Consider the following 19,201-nt stretch of genomic DNA (forward strand, 5'->3'; position numbering starts at 1 on the left):
TAGAATAGCAATGAATAAAACTACTTTTATGAAAATCATTTCTTTGCAATAATCATCTCAGTTTAGAACTAAGACAAAGAATGGTTAAGTGCTATGTTTGGTCCGTACTTTTGTATAGTGCAGAAGTGTGGACGCTAAAAGTAGGGGAGAGTTGGACAAAACGGGATACCATTCTTGTTTATCTTTATTACGGAAAAACTGTTAAAGAAATTATCATATTATTATTTTTTATATATATAACATTTATTGAAGCACACAAAAAACATATTTTTAGCTATTTTTAGTGACTGGAAAATAGTAAAAAAATATTTATTAAAGTCCTGCACATCCCGTTTTAGCATACCATGGTTGGATAAAACGGGATAGGTTCACAATATTTAATTTTTTAACAGGTAAAAGGGGGAGAAGTGTACTTTTGAAGTGTGTAAAATTAATAATTCTTAGCTGAGCGCTTTCGGCTTATAAAGCCATCTTCGGAGCTATGCTACAATAAAAGATCTCTAATGAATAATTGATCTTAGAATTCAAAGTTTAACTTACGTCAAAAAGGTCAAAATACCACTATGAAGAGAGATGGGTTCCATCTATGATATAAAATACTTCTGTTTCTTATGTAGTTTTTTATTGGTTGGAAAAAACCTTGTCTGTCTGTTTAAAAAATTGTTCAATTTGCCGCTGGTTGTTTTTGTATCCAGAAAAGTTAAACATCAAGAACGAGCACAAAGGACTTTCACACGAAAATTACATTATATATAAAACGAATATTTGATCATGGTAAGGTCAAAAAGACCTTACCATTTGAATACTGCGGTGTCAGATAGCAGAATGGTCGCCTCGCATGGAGGATTTTTAATGACAGTCGATGTAGACAGGGTGTGCTCGTTAAGGTGTCTTCACATTTTCTCATATAAAGTGACAGTTGACATATGATATTTTTAGCAACTGGATTGAACAACTTTTCAACAAAGTCTGTAGTTACATAAATCTGGTTTTTTAAAAAATAATGAAATACATATTGAAAAGAGACTTAAGGTCTAGGATAAACCAATTGACAAGTTATCCTTCACAAACCAAACTCGAATCGGTTTTGAAAATTAATACATGATGTAAAGAAACTTGATGGTGAAGTTTTTTAGGAAGATGGGAAATAAATTAACAATGAATTTTGTGAAATGTGATTTTTAAAGAATAAGCTGCCAAATGATTTATTACAAATATTGTTTTAAATAATGCTTTAGTAAAGAATTAAAAAATTTAAAAAATTATTTTTTGATTGCATGAGGTCAAACTTCTTCCTCCAGAGTCTCCCACAAGAGTCTGAACAAAGGTTTATAGTTGTAATTAAGATTGATTTGTGTATTCAAGCAAAAATCAGGATTAAGTTTCATTTCTTTAGTTATCTCTAGATCTTCTAAAAGGTTCATTTGTCTATAGTTTTTGATTGGGATGTTATGTAAAATTGTACTGTTTTTGGAAGGAGAAAAGGAATGGTTGCTAAATTTAACATGATAACCAAAATTTGATTTTTCTGGATTGCTGAGATGTTCTTTGATCCTCTGAGATAGGGTCCTCATGGTCCTGCCCACATAAGTCATGTTACAATCCCCACAAGACAGTTTGTAAATACCACTTTTATTTAGTTTGTCGATTTTATCTTTGGTGTGGCTGAAGATGGATTTGATGTTATTTTTCGTTTTGAAAGATATGTTAAGGTTACTGACTTTATTACAAAGTAATCTTGATACTTTTTCTGAAATAGGCCCTAAGTAGGATAAGGATCTATAAATAGCTGTAGTGTTGGGTTCGTTCTCTGTGTTAAACGCTTGGTTTAGTCTCTTTTTGAGTATTGATCTTCTAATGACCTTATCTACAGTAGAAGAGGGGAAACCATTGTTGTTTGCTATTTGTTTAATAATTGAAATTTCGTTGTTGTAATTGTCTTGGGACATGGAGATGTTAAGAAGTCTGTGGACATAACATTGAATAGCTGCCATCTTATGTTGAAAAGGATGGTTAGATGATATGGGTATAATATGGTCTGTTTGAGTAGGTTTTCTAAATACTGAGTATTCTAAAGTAGTAGACGATGAAGAAGTGGAAGATGTATTCTTTTTGATGGTTAGGTCTAGAAAATTGATCATGTTGTTGGTTTCTAACTCTAGTGTGAACTTAATTGCTGGATGTAGGTTATTAATTATTGAAAGAATGTTGTTAGGTTCTGAAGGAGGACCTTCTATAAATGCTAAAATATCATCAACATATCTGTACCATAGGATTATTTGTGGATGTGAATGGACAAAATTATTTTCAAGAGAATCTAGGAAAAGATCTGCAAGTAGTGGGGATAAAGGATTTCCCATTGCTAGACCTTCTGGTTGTCTGTAAATTTTGTTGTTGAAGATGAAGAAATCTTGAGAAAGGCAAAATTGAAGTAGTGAGGTGATTTGAGTACATTTGTTGGGGTCTATGTTCTTTGAAATTAAAAGATTGTTGACAATTGGAATGGTTTCAAGTCTAGGAACATTAGTGAAAAGATTGGTTACGTCAAAAGAGACCATAGTAAAATTGTTTGGGAGGTTAGTTGAAGAAAGTTTGGATATTAAATCAAGAGTGTTTTTGATAGTATATTTTGGAGTATAATTAAGAAGATCCTGGAGAAGTGTGTTGATAAATTTGGCTAATTAGTCCTGTCGCCAGGGGGGGTACAACGGCCTCCTTAATTCAGATGGACTTACTCAAGTTTTTTTTATATATTTTGACCCGTAGAATACGAATTTTTTGGGTAACAGTTGATCCGGATGTCGATAAGATTGTTATAGACAAAAAACTTGAGGAATTACATAACAGCGATTTCTCGCAAAACAAAACATCTTTTTGTATTTTTTGGGTCATTTTAAGTAAAAAATATTCCTACAAGTTTTTTCGTAGAATGGATAGTTTTCGAGATAACCGCGGTTGAACTTTCAAAAAATCGAAAAATTGCAATTTTTGAACCCGCATAACTTTTGATTAAAAAATAAAGTAGCAATTCTGCTTATTGCATTTGAAAGTTTAAGTCAAATTATATCGGTTTTGATTATTTGCAGTGCTAAAAATTAATTTTTTTATTGGTCAACAAAGCTATAAACACATAGTGTTTCCCGTGCCTAATACATGCGTTTTAACGCATGCTACGTAGAAATTGCCTCGCTTGCACTTGTAGCTACTCTACCTACTCGTTCGATTTTAAATGAGAAATCATTGAAACATCACTCACGCACTAGGTGTTTATAACTTTGTTTAACAATAAAATAATAAATTTGTAGCAATGCAAATAATCAAAACCGATATAATTTGACTTAAACTTTCAAATGCGGTAAGCAGAATTGCTACTTTATTTTTTAATCAAAAGTTATTCGGGTTCAAAAATTGCAATTTTTCGATTTTTTGAAAGTTCAACCGCGGTTATCTCGAAAACCATGCATCCTACGAAAAAACTTGTCAGAACATTTTTTGCCTAGAATGATCCAAAAAATACAAAAAAATGTTTTGTTTTGCGAGAAATCACTGTTATGTAATTCCTCAAGTTCTTTGTCTATAACAATCTGATCGACATCCGGATCAACTGTTACCCAAAAAATTAGTATTCTACGGGTTAAAATATATAAAAAAAACTTGGGTAAGTCCATCTGAATTAAGGAGGCCGTTGTACCTCCCCTGGCGACAGGACTAAATGGAGCTAGTGGTGTATTGACGAAACTGACTACAGGTCTTATTGGAACATTGACCTTATGGATTTTGGGAAGACCTTCAACTAACCTCCCAAACAATTTTACTATGGTCTCTTTTGACGTAACCAATCTTTTCACTAATGTTCCTAGACTTGAAACCATTCCAATTGTCAACAATCTTTTAATTTCAAAGAACATAGACCCCAACAAATGTACTCAAATCACCTCACTACTTCAATTTTGCCTTTCTCAAGATTTCTTCATCTTCAACAACAAAATTTACAGACAACCAGAAGGTCTAGCAATGGGAAATCCTTTATCCCCACTACTTGCAGATCTTTTCCTAGATTCTCTTGAAAATAATTTTGTCCATTCACATCCACAAATAATCCTATGGTACAGATATGTTGATGATATTTTAGCATTTATAGAAGGTCCTCCTTCAGAACCTAACAACATTCTTTCAATAATTAATAACCTACATCCAGCAATTAAGTTCACACTAGAGTTAGAAACCAACAACATGATCAATTTTCTAGACCTAACCATCAAAAAGAATACATCTTCCACTTCTTCATCGTCTACTACTTTAGAATACTCAGTATTTAGAAAACCTACTCAAACAGACCATATTATACCCATATCATCTAACCATCCTTTTCAACATAAGATGGCAGCTATTCAATGTTATGTCCACAGACTTCTTAACATCCCCATGTCCCAAGACAATTACAACAACGAAATTTCAATTATTAAACAAATAGCAAACAACAATGGTTTCCCCTCTTCTACTGTAGATAAGGTCATTAGAAGATCAATACTCAAAAAGAGACTAAACCAAGCGTTTAACACAGAGAACGAACCCAACACTACAGCTATTTATAGATCCTTATCCTACTTAGGGCCTATTTCAGAAAAAGTATCAAGATTACTTTGTAATAAAGTCAGTAACCTTAACATATCTTTCAAAACGAAAAATAACATCAAATCCATCTTCAGCCACACCAAAGATAAAATCGACAAACTAAATAAAAGTGGTATTTACAAACTGTCTTGTGGGGATTGTAACATGACTTATGTGGGCAGGACCATGAGGACCCTATCTCAGAGGATCAAAGAACATCTCAGCAATCCAGAAAAATCAAATTTTGGTTATCATGTTAAATTTAGCAACCATTCCTTCTCTCCTTCCAAAAACAGTACAATTTTACATAACATCCCAATCAAAAACTATAGACAAATGAACCTTTTAGAAGATCTAGAGATAACTAAAGAAATGAAACTTAATCCTGATTTTTGCTTGAATACACAAATCAATCTTAATTACAACTATAAACCTTTGTTCAGACTCTTGTGGGAGACTCTGGAGGAAGAAGTTTGACCTCATGCAATCAAAAAATAATTTTTTAAATTTTTTAATTCTTTACTAAAGCATTATTTAAAACAATATTTGTAATAAATCATTTGGCAGCTTATTCTTTAAAAATCACATTTCACAAAATTCATTGTTAATTTATTTCCCATCTTCCTAAAAAACTTCACCATCAAGTTTCTTTACATCATGTATTAATTTTCAAAACCGATTCGAGTTTGGTTTGTGAAGGATAACTTGTCAATTGGTTTATCCTAGACCTTAAGTCTCTTTTCAATATGTATTTCATTATTTTTTAAAAAACCAGATTTATGTAACTACAGACTTTGTTGAAAAGTTGTTCAATCCAATTGCTAAAAATATCATATGTCAACTGTCACTTTATATGAGAAAATGTGAAGACACCTTAACGAGCACACCCTGTCTACATCGACTGTCATTAAAAATCCTCCATGCGAGGCGACCATTCTGCTATCTGACACCGCAGTATTCAAATGGTAAGGTCTTTTTGACCTTACCATGATCAAATATTCGTTTTATATATAATGTAATTTTCGTGTGAAAGTCCTTTGCGTTCGTTCTTGATGTTTAACTTTTCTGGATACAAAAACAACCAGCGGCAAATTGAACAATTTTTTAAACAGACAGACAAGGTTTTTTCCAACCAATAAAAAACTACATAAGAAACAGAAGTATTTCATATCATAGATGGAACCCATCTCTCTTCATAGTGGTATTTTGACCTTTTTGACGTAAGTTAAACTTTGAATTCTAAGATCAATTATTCATTAGAGATCTTTTATTGTAGCATAGCTCCGAAGATGGCTTTATAAGCCGAAAGCGCTCAGCTAAGAATTATTAATTTTACACACTTCAAAAGTACACTTCTCCCCCTTTTACCTGTTGTCATAAGTGTGTACAAAACTTTTTCAGTCTTTACATTTAATTTTTTGCATGAACTTATCTAAAAAGTATATTTAAGTAGGTATAAGAATGCAAAGCAAAATTTACCTTTGAAAAACAATATCTTCAGTAGTCAGAAACTTAAAAATAGGCATTTTTATGTTTTATTGCAAAATGGGAAATAAGACCTTTTATTTAGGACTAGGTACGTATATCAGAACAAAAGTCACATAAAAATATGTTGTTCTTTTCTGATGCAGTATGAAAACAGGCTTTATCGCTATTTAAAAAATTAGTAGGCCAACAAATAAATAGGTGGATAAAACGGGACATAAAAAACTGTATCCCATTTTATCCAACTTATAAGTGTCCCGTATTGTCCAACTCAGACATTTTTCAAAACAAAAATGGCTCCTGCCTAAACGTGAAAGTAAAATGAGATAGACTACACATGAGAATACTCGTTAATGAGTGCTTAATTAAATGTAATAGTCACTGGAATTATATGTTTAGATATGTAGGCAATATAATATAGAAAACAACGCACTTAAAAGTACAAAGTACCAAAAAAATAGAGTCAAAGAATTCTAAATACAACCATTTTTCATCAAATAATGGCATCGAGGTAAAACGAACTGTGAATGTTAAAATGACGACTGATAACAAGTTTTCGTCGTTGTTCGATTGATAGCAGCACTAGTTGGGTCTCTAGGCTAGGTATCTCGTTTTATCCGACTATCCCGTTTTATCCAACTCTCCCCTATCGATCATGAACAAAATTGAAGCATTGGAAATGTGGATTCATAGACGAATGATGAAGATACCTTGGACAGTAGGGTGGAACGAAAAAGACCAAAAAAATAAAAAAAAAGAAAAATTCTTGTGGCTATCGTTTAAAAGTTGTGTCAGGTGATGTAAACAATTGGTGCGAGAGCATTTTGAAATAAAAAAATATCTTGAGGTTCCATATTGGATTTGAAAAATGAAAACACATAAAAATTGTTTTTGTCGAAAAAATCAATATGGCTCTGATCAAATTTCAATGATCGTGTTTTACCAACTAAGTGTGACATTCTAAAGTGCTTTATCTTTATTCGTAATGAACTTAAGTTGACAAATAATAATAAAGATCCATCTATCGCCGACGTTTTGAATGCCGTTGCAACGAAAGTAACACAAATATGAATAAAAGCTTCTATTCTAATATCGCATAAGTACATTCAAGATATGATTAACAATATTTATACAGAGTATCAAAATCTTAAGCGATAGGTACACAAAACTCAGCAAGCATCTGATTCATAAATAGAAAAGATTTGCCAGTTTCGAAAGGAGTGTAAAAAGTTATTGAATATCGCGGCTTGCAAGTGCATCATGACTGGAACTGTGTGTGTACTTGTGATAAAAGCAAGAAAGTACCACAAAATGAGCGAATTTTTCTTTAAGATTAACGATCCTGTCGAAACATGGCAATTGGACCAGTGGATATTGGACCAGCATCTGCAGCAATAAGGAAGAAAATGGAAAGAACCATGAAGGCAAAGGCAAGTTCTCAAAAATATAATACTGACGAAATGGTTCTTAAAGCATGTACCGTTGATTCCTCTATTCCTTCCATAAGTAGCAGCTTGTCTGACTCAAATTCTTCTGATGCAGATGATCATGAAGAAGAATTCATTGCTCCTTTGTCAACAGTTACAGTCCAACCATGTACATCACAAATACTGCGGAACCTCACTTCAATAGCTAGTGTGCTTATTTCATTGCAATGAGCTACCTCTACGTCATTTAATTCAACAGTTAGGTGGACGCACCAGTGGACCACTTGGTTTTTCAGGGCCAATAGGTAAACTTCTGGAACGCTGTGAAGAGAGGGCTGTTGTCTATTTTGTCGCAATAGAAAACAAACTAGCAATATTATTAGAAACAACAGACCTTAGTACCGATCAGAAGTAGGTACTTGTACCAAATCAGTCAAGCAGTTGATGTGGGAAAATGTCCTAATGATTTGAGCCTTAAAAAACCTGGGAAAATATCACACGCAAGGTGTCTGACAGTTGATAAATTGGTTGGTTCGATTGTATGTTGTAACTGAATGTCCCAGCGGAAACAGCGGAACAATTAATTATGTTAGTAAGTTTCATCCAAAAAGTGTATGCACCAGTTTGGTTTTATATAAAACTGTATCCTAGCTGTTCTGATGGTTCAAAACGTTTATGGCTAATGATCCATTATTCACGATTTTTACCAGTTGACCAAAGAAAAATTGACGATGCCGTTAGCCAAGGGAATGATTATTTTGCCCATACCGAAAATGTATTACTCGGTATCATGAAAGATGAACGAAAACATAATATACGGGAGCTAGGACTACGAAGAGTGCCGAAAGCTAGAGAAAGTCAGAAAGAAAAAAAGATCCGGAGATTCAAAATACCAACATTAAATTTTAGTGCTGCAGATTATAATGACTTCATTTCTATTTCTGGATTCAAAGTTACGGCTCCTCCTTTGCTAAAACATATGTTCAATGAAGATGTAAGGGATATGATTGATTCTGGGAATTACAACAACATATAGGTCTTAAATTGCCCTTGTCATACAAAATCCGTGGAAAGAATTCTTAAGTTAGTAACTGAAGCATCAGCTGCTGTTTGTGGACCAGAATCAAGGGATGGCTTTATTCGTTCAAGGTTGAAGTCTAGAAATATTATGCCGTGTTTTAACACAAAGTCAGACTACCAATCTTAAAATATATATTGTATCATAAAATAATTATTTAGATTCAAAGAACTGAAAAAAAAATAAATTTTTAAAATTTTATTTTTTTTTATTCCCAAAAATTTTAATTGAATATGGAACCTGAAGATAGGGTCCAATACAAAAAATATTTCTTACAGTTTTATTTTACATCAAAACACAACTTTTTCGCACTAGCCCCATAAAAAATAATGACTTCGACTTTTTCGTTCCACCCTATTGGACAGCAAGGAAAACTAATGAAGAAGTGCTAAGGAGGATCAACAAAGATAGAGAAATGCTAAAGACTGTTAAACATCGAAAAATGTCTTATCTGGGACAAATAGTGAGGGGAAGTCGATATAAAATATTACAACTGATCATCAAAGGCAAAATAGAGGGTCGTAGAGGTGTAGGAAGAAAACAAGTTTCTTGGTTAAAAAACATTCGTGAATAAACTCAAAGAAATCAAATGCAGGACAATTATTCCATATTGCAGAGGATCGAGAAGCCTTCGCAATGGTGATCGCCAACGTCGAAAAATTCTGATATGGCACGTGAAGAAGAAAAAATAATTATTAATATTTGAAATATGAAATTCTTAAATTGTGATCGGCAAAGATGTCTATAATTTTCCAAAAATCGCATGATTTTGCCAAATCGTGCTCAATGCACAAAGTTGCCAGTTAACCGATCCTGCTTCATTCTAATTTTTTTTATTAACTCCCAGTATATTTACAATCTGTCACATATATAATATTGAAGGACAATAAGTAAATGGTCGGATATTTACATTGGACATGTAGGAAATATTTCCAGTGAATTATTTCCTTTACATAATTAACCTATTTATTTAAAACCGTTATTTGTTTGTTATTCTGAGTACACTTAGTTAAACCTGCTTATCAGGTCCGTTGGTTTAAATTTTTTTAAGCGCCCACCTCACCTACGGTGTTAAATAGATCACTCGCGAGGGGGTTCATATGCGTATTCGCTCTGTCCCGATATTTTTCGCTATGTCTACTATCAAAATCGTCTGGGAAGCTCCAAAAGTGTTGCAAAAGAAACTTGGTCCATAATAAACGATCTTTGAAATAAAACCCACGTAGCTCAAACATTTACCCTTCCAAACCCTGAAAATCTAAACGAATACTTCATTAACGTGAGTAAAAATATAACATCAACTATTCAGTCTCAACAAGATCCCATTCCCTATCTCCCTAATTCAGAAATTGTCTGGAATTCATTCTTTATAAGACCAATCTATAAATCAGAATTGATCCAAACGATCAATAGTATCAAAAGCAAATCATCTTGTAGTACTGATGGACTATCCATAAAAATCTTCTCAAATCTCACAGATAATGTATTAGAACTCCTCGTGTCACTAATTAATGATTCCTTTGAAAACGGTAAATTTCCAGAGTGCCTAAAGACAGCCATTATTATTACTCTTCATAAAGGTGGCGAAAAATCTAATGCCTGCAACTATAGACCTATTACCCTACTACCGGTACTCTCCAAAATTATTGAGAGGCTCATAAAAACCCGACTTATGTCCTTTCTCTTTGATAACAATATTTTATCACAAAATCAGTTCGGCTTCTTAACTAATAAATGTACAACTGATGCCATGTTTTCTGTAATTCACGAGGTTTACCAAGCACTAAACAATAATCTTTATACTGCCACTGTTTTCTGTGACTATTCCAAAGCTTTTGATTGTGTAAATCACAACATTTTGATTAAAAAACTTAATTACTATGGAATTCGAGGTATTTCTTTGAATTGGTTCAAATCTTACTTAGATAATAGGAAACAATTGGTTAGAGCAAATGATACTGACTCTAGTCTCAAAAACATTATATGTGGAGTACCACAAGGTTCAGTATTGGGTCCTCTACTTTTCCTGATCTTTATAAATGACATCACTAATTTAAAAATCGATGGAAAATTTTTTTTTTGCTGATGATACCAGTAATACTTGGAGCAACTCAACTATTGCAACTCTTCATGCAACTATAACTTCTGATCTTCTTACGATAAAAACCTGGTCTGATTATAATTTACTCTCCTTTAACGTGGATAAAACGGTAGCATTATCATATAAAGGTGCTCTTCAACCCCCTTGTGAATAGCAGCCAGATCTCTACCGTTGATTCTGTAAAATTTCTTGGTATTCTTTTAGACAGCAACCTCAAATGGTCCCTTCATATCGATGTGTTAAGTAAGAAACTCGCCTCGGCCTGCTATGCCATAAGATCTGTTTCGAAGGAACTCAATTTAGCATCTTCTAAAATAACATATTTTTCTTTATTCGAGTCTCATCTTCGATATGGTCTTCCTTTTTGGGGGTCTAGTACAGCTGCCCAATTTGATGTTATTTTCAAATTACAAAAAAGAGCAATAAGATATCTGTTTGGCCTCAGAAGAACAACCCATTGCAGAAGTTACTTTAAAGATCACGAAATTTTAACTCTTCCATCTTTGTATATTTTAGAAACTGTTTGCTTAATTCGTAAACACATGCATGTCTTTCCAGCAAGGCCTCATCATGACTACTCCACCAGAAAATTCAACTTTTGATGTCTATTTACCGATCCCGTCTTCTGAGTTAGTAAAGAAATCTTTACTATATTCCGCAAAAAAACTATACAACCATCTCCCTTTACAACTCAAATCTGCAACATCCTTTCTCAAGTTCCGTAAAATGACAAAAGCTCATTTATCTAAAAGACCATATTATTCAGTAGAAGAGTTTCTTAATGACTAACTAAGAAATCACAGTAATGTACAAGTAACTAAAGTGTATTTATATATATTTGGGTGTCACATACAGCAGCTTAAACTTATTAGTTCCTTTGTTTGTGTTTTATTATATAATGTTGTATGTTCAATTTTGCAATTTATAGTAATTTTGCAATATATTGGTTTTTGTTTTTTACTTCACTTTTTTAACTTGTTTATATTTTTTTTTATTGACGATTTATCTAATTTTATAAAATTGTATTTGTTATTGTTATGTATATCTTTTTCGTGAATCTATGTTAAGCTTTGTCCATAAAATTGTATAATTTTCAGTGACAATAAAGCATATTTCTAATTCTAATTCTAATATGTCGTTTTATTTCACTTTTGATGGTGGGGATTTCCAAGTCTCTTTCTATTGCTGTATTTGGCCCGTACCAAGAGGGCATTGACTATTATTCTTAAAACCTTATTTTGGAAACTTTGAAGTATTTCTAAGTTTGAATTTGACGTTGTACCCCATAGCTGGATTCCATATGTCCAGATTGGTTTTAGAATTGATTTATATACAAGTATTTTGTTTTGAATTGTCAATTTTGATTTCCTGCCGATAATCCAGTATAGTTGCTGCAGTCTAAGTCCTAGTTGTTTTCGCTTGTTGAATATATGTGTCCGCCATGTGAGGCGTTTGTCTAGGTGCATGCCTAAGTATTTCACACTATCAGCTTGTGCTAATTGGCTGTTATTTAGTTTCACTGTTGGACACTGATCTCTTTTCATCCTGAAAGTAAGGTCTATTGATTTGGATTCATTCGCTTTTATTTTCCACTTTTTTAGCCATACTCCTATTTTGTTCAAGTTTGTTTGTAGGTTTCTTGTAGCTCCTGCAGGATTGTGATGGGAGGCTAGTATTGCTGTATCATCAGCAAATGTTGATACTGTTGTTTGTTCTGTAGTGGGAATGTCTGCCGTGTACAATAAATATAATATTGAGCCCAAGGTACTACCCTGTGGTACTCCAGATTCTATGTGGTAGATGTTAGTATATTCAGACTGCTTTTTTACTAAGAAAAATCTGTTAGTTATGTATGATTTTAATAATGGATAGAAGTTGTGAGGTAAACCTTTTTTTATTTTATACAATAATCCAGGATGCCACACCTTATCAAAAGATTGGCTAATATTTATGAATGCGGCTGAACAATACCTTTTCTTTTCTAAGTCATTGCTAATTTCTTTAACGACTCTGTGGACTTGTTCTATTGTGCCATGTTTTGCTCTAAAGTCGAACTGATGATCTGGTATGAGCTTTTTTTCCGTTAATATTGGCTGCATTCGCTTGAGTAGAAGTTTCTCAAATATTTTTGATAAGATTGGCAAGAGACTGATGGGTCTGTACGAGCATATTTCATTAGGGTTTTTACCTGGTTTGGGAAGCATTATTATTTCTGCTACTTTCCACTGATTTGGAAAGTAGCTCAGCCTTAGCATTGCGTTAAGAATTTGTAGTAATGCTGTGATTCCTTTTCTAGTGAGTTTTTGCACTATAATGCCGGTTATTAGGTCATAGCCCGTTTTTTTTGGTTTAATTTGGTGTACAATTAGATCTCTTATTTCCTTGTATTTAAAGTTGCTTATGGGCTGTTCCATTTGGAGAGGTGACTCCAGGTAGTTTTGTACGTCGTCCATGTCTTCTTGTGTACTCTCTACTTCATTTGGTTTAAACATATTTGATAGGTGAAGTGCAAATGCATTGGCCCTTTCTTTGTCGTTTCTGGCCCATTTCCCCTGTTGATCTTTTATAGGGGGAATATGTTGTTGTGTCCTGTTCAATTTTCTTGTTGCTCTCCAGAGTGAGTAATCTGTTGCTTCCGTTGGCGTTAGGTTTTCGAGATATGCCTGAACCGAATCATTTTTCATCGTTAACAGAAGTTTTTTTTAGGTCCTTACTTGCTTTATTGAGGTTTTTCTTATTTGCTGCTGTCCTTGTTTGCTGCCATTTCTTGCGTAGTCTTCTCTTTTCAGCAATTTGGTCTTTTATTATGATTGGGTTTTCGTCGATTTTATCACTGTCTTTTTGTATCGGGGTTGCAACCCAACCCGCAGTTTGAATGGAAGTTGTTAGTTTTTTTAATGCTACTTCTATGTCCTCGGTTGTTTTAAGAGGAATTTTAAGATCTATACATGCATCCACCCGTTCCTGAAAGGTGTCCCAATTTGTTTTATGATTGCATACTATAGGTTTTTTTGGTCGCCCTCCTATTTCCTTAAACATGGTTAAGAGTATTGGTGAATGATCAGATGACAGATCAAAGCTTAATTGTATTTTGTGTTGTTTAGTATTAATGCCTTTGTTACGAAAAAATTTATGGCATCTGGTGTTTTCTGTGGATCACTGGGCCAGTATGTAGGTTCTTCTGTGGCGAAGTGCTTTAAGTTACTGTGATTTATAGTTTGAAGTAATTCTCTACCTTTCGTAGTTATTAGTCTGCAGCTCCAGGCTTTGTGTTTGGCATTATAGTCTCCTCCTGCTATGAATCTGTTTCCAAGCGTTTCGAAGAATTTAGAGTATTCTTGTTTTTCATTGTTATGTTTTGGAGGACAATAGACTGCAGAAACTTTTAGAATGCCGCTTCCAGTATTTAGAGCAACTGTTGTTGCTTGCAGGTGATCTTTCGCATAGTTTGTTTCTTCGTTGTGGTTTATATTGCTGCGAATTATAATTGCAGTTCCACCATGGCCTGCTCTATCTGGGTGATTTGTTTGGTAGATATTATATTTTGCGATTTTCATATAAGAATTTTTAGTAAAATGCGTCTCTGCTATTAACATGATGTCTATTTTGTTTTCTTTGAGAAACGTCTTTATTTCTTCTGCATGTTGGCTCAGTCCGTTTGAATTCCATTGAGCTATTTTTAGTAACTGTTTCATTTCGATAATTGGTTAACTAGGGTTGTGATAAGGTTTATCATGGTCCCCATCTGTGTGACTCTAAATCTGATAGCATTTTTTATGCTAGAAATAAAAGACAACTAAAGGATCTTTCCGCTTCCGCGACTGTTAACGGCAACCTGCAAAATATTCTTAACGCAATAACGACGTTAGGAAACAATGCTTCGGTCTTTAATTTTCTTTAATAAATCTATTGGAGATAGTTCCGATTCACCAATATTTTTACGGTCCGATTCACGGTCAGTGTCCGTGATTTTCTTCTTCGATTGGATTTTCTAAAAATAATATCGGTGGCGAAGCTGCAGACAACCGGTCGAAAAGGGGTTATTAGTGAAGCACTGGTCGAAATTAGAACCTAGTCCAAAAAATGAGTTTCTCTTCAAACAAAAGTGGTGTTACATTTTTTTCGGCTGTAGACGGAACATTACTAGTTTTTACAATTTAGGTGTATTTATATTCCCCCAAAAAACTATACAGTGTTAACGTGCGGCTTTGGCAATTTCATTCTATTCAATTCTAACATGGGAGGTCGGGAGATATCGGTGCTATTTCTCGCATCTCAAAAGATGTTATTTTCTACGAGCGTGCAAAAAATTCTACCTTTCCCCACGCGATTTAGTTTGAAAAGTTTTACTTTTTCGCATTCCTTTTACACACAGTACTTGGTTTGCAAATTTTGGATAGACTAATAAAATAAGCTAAAACAGTTCTTCTTTTAAGCTATTTACACTTTTTTCTTTACACCAACTCATAAAAATGTTGTATTCTTTCTTGTACCTGTTTGCTGATTTTTCCGGTAGCAGATCAAAATTATTGACAACGTCGAGAATAGATGGGGGTAGTTATTCGTCACTTGATGCCATCTAAATAATTGAATTATTTTAAAATTCGTAATTAAAGATGCGTGGTAATTTTAAAATGTGTGACTAGCTTTTTGAAAATAATTGCTTTGTTTGACATCGTTGCTATGACTTTAAAATACTAAAACCCGTATTGATATATACCATTAATTACTGCATTATATAGGCACCGCATTGACTTTAATTCAGGATGATTATAACTTATTAGCGTTATTTTTTAATTCAACTAATTGATTAAGATTTGGTCATTTTTTAAACGCTCGTAGAAAAAATATTGTTCCTAACTCTTGCGGAAAGTCTCTTTTCCGCACTCGGCTGCTTGCCGAACTCCGCTTCGCGTCGTTCGGCAAACTGCAATCTCGTGCGGAAAAGTATGACTTTCCGCACTAGTTAGGAAAATAACTATTTTAGAATAGTTCGAAATAAATTGTTAATTGAACCTTTTATTACAGCAGAAATTTGGTCACAAAAATAATATAATAGATGAAGAGAAATAAGTGATTTGCATAAGAATGTGGGATGACACACTACAGATACAAAGTTTTAAAGTGAGCTATAAACAGATAAAACTAGGAGCGGGATCGATTTTGTGATCACTGACAAAGAGGCACTTTAGAGATATAACAGTCCTCAACCAGTTTGCATTAGGTGACAAAAAGTCCCCACAAATTATTCCTGTAGTAAGAAACCCAGACAAAAAATCCCCACAAATACCTAATCTACAAAAAAATAGTCCCCGGACAAAAAATCCCCACAAAATTCCAGAAAAAGAATCCCCACAAATTTTTTTGGACAAAATGTCCCCACAAAAATTCCCCAAGAAATATTTGCTGCCGAAGAGTTCTCAAAAGTTTTCCCCTGAACGCAATCGATTTAGTCGATTATTTTGACTTTTTGGTGCTTTTGGCAACCAACTTATGGGTACTACAATTCGATATCCGGTAAAAAAAAACGTAATTAAGGATCTGTGCGCACCTATATAAAATTTTTGCGCTATTATTGACGCACCATCTTTTTCTTGGTCTACCAATATTTCTTCGTCCATTTGGTGACTTATTTCCTGCTATTCGTACTGTCCTATTCTCTGCCATTCTACTAATGTGTTTTGTCACCCATCCATTTATGTTTTCTACATTGCATGCTCTTTTTATATTTTTGTTTCTCTCCCTATCCAAATGACTTTTCCCTGATATTCGTCGAAGTATTTTCATCTCCGTTGTTTTTAGTAATCGTCTCGTTTTAGATGTGTTAGGTCTTGTCTCCGCCGTGTATGTCAATATAGGTCTAATTGCTGCTTTATATATTCTTGCATTTGTGTCTTGTCTTAGGTGTTTGTTTTTCCAGATTGTGTCATTAAAATATTCCGCCGCTTTACTTGCTTTTAAGCTGTGTTGTCGTACTTCTTCTTCAACATCTTCATACAACTGTCATTGTATTTGTTTATATTTGTACCACATTGTTTCTTAAGTTTTTTACCTTTAACAGTTTTTTAGTTTTTTTCCGCTTTTGTTGTAGGGGAGAGTTGGACAAAACGCGACACCATTCTTGTTTATTTTTATTACGGAAAAAATGTTAAAGAAATTATCATATTATTATTTTTTATCATTACAACATTTACATTATTACAACATTTATTGAAGCACACAAAAAAACATGTTTTTAGCTATTTTTAATGACTGGAAAATAGTAAAAAATATATTTATTAAAGTCTTGCACATCCCGTTTTAGCGTACCATGGTTGGATAAAACGGGATAGGTTCAGAATATTTAATTTTTTGCATAAACTTATCTAAAAAGTATATTTAAGTATATATAAGGCTGCAAAGCAAAATTTACCTTTGAAAAACAATATCTTCAGTAGTCAAAAACTTAAACATATGCCTTTTTATGTTTTATTGCAAAATGGGAAATAAGACCTTTTATTTAGGACCAGGTACGTATATCAGAACAAAAGTCACATAAAAATATGTTGTTCTTTTCTGATACAGTATTAGAACACGCTTTATCGCTATTTAAAAAATTAATAGGTCAACAAATAAATAGGTGGATAAAACGGGACATAAAAAACTGTATCCCATTTTATCCAACTTATAAGTGTCCCGTTTTGTCCAACTCAGACATTTTTCAAAACAAAAATGGCTCCTGCCTAAACGTGAAAGTATAGTGAGATAGACTACACATGAGAATATTCGTTAATGAGTTCTTAATTAAATGTAATGGTCACCGGAATTATATGTTTAGATACGTAGGCAATATAATGTAGAAAACAACGCACTTAAAAGTACAAAAAGATAGAGTCAAAGAATTCTAAACACAACAACTTTTCATCAAATAATGGCATCGAGGTAAAACGAACTGAGAATGTTAAAATGACGACTGAGAACAAGTTTTCGTCTTTGTCCGATTGATAGCAGCACTAGTTGGGTCTCTAGGCTAGGTATCCCGTTTTATCCGACTATCCCGTTTTATCCAACTCTCCCCTAGATTTTGTGTAGTTTTTAGTTTTATAAGTACTTGAACGACTTTGTTTAGTAGTGAATAAATAAACATGAGTGAATATTTTCGAAAGTTGTTGGTAGACAATACAGATGTTACTAGTATGTACAAGCAAAAGATTGACAAAAAAAATAATGTATGTCCACTTTCCCCTTAATGGGTCTGAGTTAACTTACGGTGGAGACAGTGACAGTTTTCCAAGCGTAAGTAACATGGACATAGTTAGTTATTTAGAATTTTTTTAGGACGTTCTATAGTACTTAACGACTGTTATTGTCTCTGATATGATAACTTATTTAGTTGTTTTATGCTTAAAATATGTAGGACTGATTATGGTAACCGATAAAACTGAACTTTATCACGAGTACTTCGCATTATACACTTCAAAATACAACAGAAATAAGGCATATTATTTTTAAATTATTTCTTCTAGTGAAAATGTTAAATTGTACAAAACAAAATTACAAAGAAATGCAAATAAAATTATTTAAAACACATTCAAATAGAATAACATTTATGTTTGTCTCATAGCTGCCATATTGATTTAGTTTTGACAGCATTTTGGAATGCCCTATAATTTGCAATCTCACCAAATGTAATAATAACCTCATATAAACTCGTCACTAGTTCTAGCCAATGAAATGCTCGCTGTACCTAATAGGAATGACATGTCAAAAAAAATTCTGATTCTTCCCTACATATTTAAAAAAAATTAAAATATGGCAACAAGGGAAAAATTACGTGCAACCTTTATTGTTTGACTTTTCCTATACGTACACTTTCCTATATTTCTATATTGACCGAAGTTTATTTTTTATTACCATAGCAAATTTGTATTTCAGCATGGTACAGTAGCGACGTCGAGCGAAACAAGCGTCGGGACGCAGCCGGGAGGCAGCGTCACTTCCCGCACCGCTTCCGAGACGCCGCAGGTACAGCCGTCGACGAGCCACCACCATACCGGGGCGAAATTCCGACATGGATTGTTGCAACTCATGATCCACACCATTGATCCTATGCACGATGGTCAGTATGCAGGTAGTTCATATAATTTTTAATTCTATGAATGTGTCGTAGTTTTGATGTTATTCGGTGTTTGTTGAAATCAATTCATCTTGTTCATATCTTTATATCTTTAAATACATTGAGTAATAAGTCATGTGCCGTATTGAACTTGTACATTTAAAATCATTTTACTAAAAAATAATGGATCTAAGAAAGCTTTATTTTAAGCTACAATATTTTAAATGTGGAATGGTACCTATTTTTGTTTAAAAATCATATCATCATCATCATCATCATTATCATCATCATCATCATCATCAATGGCGTTACAACTCTTCGTGAGTCTTTACCACGTTTACTATTGTCTTCTATGTTTGTCGGACATGTGCCACTATTTCCTATTATCTCACTCCCGTTTT

This window comes from Diabrotica virgifera, chromosome 8, assembly GCF_917563875.1.
Source record: "Diabrotica virgifera virgifera chromosome 8, PGI_DIABVI_V3a".
NCBI classification, from domain to species: Eukaryota; Metazoa; Arthropoda; class Insecta; order Coleoptera; family Chrysomelidae; genus Diabrotica; species Diabrotica virgifera.